Genomic DNA, 5082 nt, shown 5'->3' with positions numbered 1-5082 from the left:
GAGGTAGGATCCCAACCCCCTTTGCTCCAGAGGGAGAAGTTGGCTGTTGGGTGTTCCATTCTTATTGCATAGTGCTGTACTAGGTGTGGGTTTTATGGCAAAAGTGTGTCTCAGCCTTTCCTACCCATTTCAATATATTTCCTTTTTTTCCTTTTTTTAATGTTTATTTATTATTATGAGAGAGAGAGAGTGAGCATGAGTGTGGGAGGGACAGACAGACATACACACACACACACACACACACACACACACACACATACAGAATCTGAAGCAGGCTCCAGGCTCTGAGTTGTCAGCATAGAACCTGATGCAGGGCTCAAATCCACAGACCACGAAATCATGACCTGAGCCGAAGCCGGACACACTTAACTGATTGAGCCATCCAGGCTCCTTTCAATGTTATTTTCTCATTTGCCCAGTGTGTAGGAGTAACTCGACTAGTTTCTGTATTTTTTCACAGGAAATTGCTCCATGTATAGCTGCATATTTGGTATATCTGTGGGGAGGAGGGAAGCTCAGGAGCCTCCTCTGTCACCCATCTCATTGACTCTCCATTTTGATTCTGGTCTCCTAAAGTATTGAAGGTACCATGGTTGGAAGCAGGGAAGAGGCTGACAATGAAATGGGTGTACATCAGAGGAACACAGACCCTGACATCCATTCTGCCTCATGACTATATGCACCTACCATAGAAAAGAATCTTAACAAAGAGGGGGGAAGCTAATGGCAAATTATTTATAAAAACCTATCAGATGAAACAATATACTATCCACAAGAGTAACATAAGAAAACAATATTTACAGTAGTATCAAATGTAATAAAATACTAAGGAATAAATTGAACCAAGGAGGTGGAAGACTTATTCAGTAAAAACCACAAAACATTGCTAAAAGAAATTTAAGAGAAGACAAATAAATGGAAATACACCTCAAGTTTTTGTAGAGTGGAAGACTTAATGTTGTTAACATGTCCATACTACCAAAAGTAATCTACAGGTTCAATGCAGTCTCTATCAAAATTCCAACAGAATTTTTTAAAGTCTTTTTTTTAAAAGTTTATTCATTTATTTTGAAATAGAGAGAGAGTGAGTATGAGCAGGGGAGGATCAGAGAGAGAGAGAATCCCGAGCAGGCTCTGCGCTATCAGTGCAGAGCTAGATGAAGGGCTTGAACTCACAAACCGTGAGATCTACCTGAGCCAAAATCCAGAGTCAGATGCTTAACCAAATGAGCCATCCAGGTGCCCCTCCAACAGCACTTTTTGAAGAAATAGCAAAATTCATCCTAAAATTTTTATGGATTCTTAAGGGACTTTGAATAGTCAAAACAATTTTGTAATAAAAAAAACAAAGTTGGAGGACTCACACTTCTTGACTTTAAAACATATCACAAAGTCACAGTAATCAAAATAGTGTGGCATTAGTATAAAGACAGACAAATAGATTAGTGGAATAGAGAGCCCCCAAATAAACCATCACATATATAGCCAAATGTTATTTGACAAGGGTGCCAAGACTATTCAATATGAAAAGATAATCTCTTCCACAAATATTTTTGGTAAAAGTGGGCATATATATGCAAAGGAATTAAATTGGACCTTATCTTTTACTGTATTCAAAAATTAAACTGGATTAATGACATAAAGACAAGACCTAAAACTATAAAACTCCTAGGAGAAAACAAAGAGCAAAAACTTCATCATGTTGAACTTGGCAATGATTTCTTGGAATACGACATCAAAAGCACAGAAAAGCTACAGAATAGGAGAAGATATTTGTAAGCTATATCTGATAAGTGATTAATACCAGAATAAATAAAGAACTGCTGCAACTCAACAACAAAAAATCAAATAATCTGATTAAAAATTAAAAGTTAAAAATTAAAAAAAGGCTTTGAATAGACATTTATCCAAGGAAGATATACAAATGGCCCACAAGCATACGAAAAGATGCTCAACATTAGTAATCATCTGAAAAATGCAAATCAGAACCACAATGAGATATTACCTCACAACCATTAGCATGTCTACTATTAAAAATAAAAACACAGATAGGGTGCTTGGGTGGCTCAGTTAAGCGTCCAACTCTTGATTTTGGCTCAGGTCAGAATATCACAGTTTGTGGGATCAGGCCCTGCATTGGACTCTGCGCTGTGTGGAGCCTACTTGGGATTCTCTTTCTCCCCCCACCCTCAACGTAAATAAATAAACATTTAAAAACAAGACAGAGAATAATAAGTGTTGGTGAGTATGTGGAGAAATTGGAACCTTGTACACTGTTGGTGGGATTGTAAAATGATGCAATTGCTATGGAAAACAGTATGGTAGTTCCTCAAAAATTTAAAAATAGAAGTACCATATGGTCCAATAATCCTACTTTGGGGGATATATCCAAAAGAATTGAAAACAGGGACTCAGAGATATTTGCATATCCATGTTCATGGTAGCACTATTCACAATACCTAAGAGTGGAAGCAACCCAAATGTTTATCAGCAGGTGAGTGGATCAACAAGAGGTGATATATACATACAATGGAATATTATTCACCCTTAAAAAGGAGGGGGATCCTTTTTACATTTTTTCACATGCTACAGCATGATTGGACCTTAAAGACATTATGTCAAGTGAAATGAGCCAGTCACAAAAAGATAGATACCATATGGTTCCTTTTATATGAGGTATCTAAAATAATAAAATTTATAGAAAGCACACTGGTCGTTATCAGGGGTTGGGGTGGGGGAAATAGAAGTTGTTTAATGATTATAGAGTTTCAGATTTGCAAGATGAAAAGGTTCCAAATATCTGTTTCACAATAATATGAATATACTTAACACTGTTGAACTGTAAATTTTAAAATGGTTAAGATGGTAATTTTTTTTTCAATAGCACTATGCAGTTTTATTAGCCAGTTAAGTACAGGAGCATCTGGTAAGATCAGGACAGAATTGGGATTTAAATGTGAACAGATGTAACATCTAACAGTTTGAAAGAAGCCACTATATACTCTTTTCACAAACATGTTTTTTTACAGAGCCAGTACTGTACTAGCCATTAACCCAGCCAAGTGTACTGAAATAGAAAAGATACAACAAGAAAAATAGCTACATGAGAAACACTTTAGGAGAAGAGTCTTTACCCGTTAGCCTCTAAAACAACAACATACAATCTAGATCTACCTATATAGTCCTACATTAGCTTCTAGAATATTTGTCAGGATGGCAAAAATGAAATGACACTGGCCAGTACAGTCTTTGGATATTTGGGAAAGGGAAGAGGAGAAAGTCAGTTCTCAGAACAAATTAGTCAGCTTCAGTTTCATCAGCAGGATCTTTGGAGTCTTTGTTCTTGCACACTTCACATTCTTCATGTGCTTGCCCTTCTCTCACAAATGCTCCAGTTTGGCAGCCATTTGTGCCTCTTGATCTGTTTATTGGCATCCATTTTGTGGGTCAGCTTTTCTTCTGCCATTTTACCAAAGTTGTTCTCTGCTGTTGCTTTCTGAAGCACTTTTTCATGTTCTCGTTCTTTGGTAAGCTGCTTCAAGACTTTGGCTTCTTGGGACTTGTGTTTTTCTTCTGCAGCTTCTAATTTCTTCTGAATTTCCTCCAGGGAAAGATCCTTATTTGAAGGGGAAAGGGGGAATTCTGGGACAGATTCATTTGACTGAGGGCTGAGAATCAGCTTAAAAGCCTGGCCTGAGGCATACTTCTCCAGTTCTTTCACGGGGATATCAGAAGAAGCCATGGTGAATGGACTACAAGACTGGCAGTGCGTTCTACTCAATCCGCTGGTAAGGAAAACCCTGCTTGGTCTGAGCCACCTGGCCACACTCTCCAAGATGGTAAATTTTATGTTATGTAGTTTTAACCACAATTTTAAAAACTTTAAAAATACTATGTGGTTTTTCAACTCTTTGTTTAGATTTTGTTATATTAACTGAAGATACACCACCGTTTGTTTCATAAATCATTTTGACCATAAAGACACTTTCAAAACGATCTCTTTCCTTCCTCCACTAGTAGGAAATATATGGTCTTATTTTTCCAAAGAGAAAGTATAAACACAAACAAGTAAATCCCGTTCTCATCCATATGGTTCATTTCCAGACCACTTTAGAAATTGACTTAACTAAATCAATCCCCAACTCTTCCTGACTCCAGTTCTTTTAAGCTTAACTTTGAAAGGATCCAGGGAAGGTGTATGAAAAGGTCAGAATCTATCTTCTGAGCCATAGTTCATTAGAAAATTTCTATCACTATGTGTGTGCCCTTCCATTATAGGTACAGGACAGTTTCACAAGAATTGATTTGTGAAGGAAAGTGAAGAATAGAAAGAAATGCAAGTTGAAAGAAAGAAAATCACGTCAGATATTTAGAAACATTTAGAAGGCTTCTCTCAAGTATTCTATTTAACATGATTTCTTGACCTTAGTCAAGTTGCTTTTTCTTTATTCTACAGTTGAGGATAACTTTGTCTTTCCTTCGTTCCTTCCCTTCCTTTACTTCTTTTGTGCTTTATTTATCTTTCATTAATTCAGTAGGCATTTGGTGCCTATAATCATCTCATGAGTTTCTATTAGGTCTTTGGTTCTTCATGACATCCCTATGATGTAAGATAGTCTGTAGATGCAGTGCTACACCAAAGAGGGAGGGATGACCAATTATTTTATTGTCGGTAAACTTGAGTGCCTGTTGCCTATTAATTATCACATGTGCTCCAGTGATTGCCCTGTTCTGGAGTCTATACTCCTCAGTTTTCACAGGAAGCCCTTTGGGAACTATTTTATTAGATACTATAAAAGGTTAAGGAGTATGAAGCAGTAGGGAGAAGATGTATTTGTCGTCTACCAATAGTGTCTGATCTACCTGTGTGTATTTAGAACAAACAGAATCAATCTTTTTAGCTGTTAGGAATCAAGCATTCCTGTTAGGAATCAACATTTCTTGAATGGCCAGTGGTGCCATTATGGATATCACTATTTTATAGAATATTAAGATAGGAAAAATTTTTGAATACCTACTTTTGCTAGGCATAGTCCTTTTTTTTCCTTATAATGTTATGATGTATGCATAATTTATTACTCT

The 5082-nt window shown here is 36.7% G+C and overlaps 1 pseudogene; it reads right to left on the bottom strand.

Annotated features, from left to right (window-relative positions):
• Positions 1–3208: 3208 nt before the first annotated feature.
• LOC131492946 (stathmin-like) lies at positions 3209–3764 on the bottom strand (annotated as a pseudogene).
• Positions 3765–5082: the final 1318 nt, after the last annotated feature.

The sequence above is a fragment of the Neofelis nebulosa genome, chromosome 2, assembly GCF_028018385.1.
Source record: "Neofelis nebulosa isolate mNeoNeb1 chromosome 2, mNeoNeb1.pri, whole genome shotgun sequence".
In the NCBI taxonomy this organism is placed as follows: Eukaryota; Metazoa; Chordata; class Mammalia; order Carnivora; family Felidae; genus Neofelis; species Neofelis nebulosa.
The sequence above is the reverse complement of the archived record's forward strand: the minus strand, read 5'-3'. Positions and strand labels throughout refer to the sequence as shown.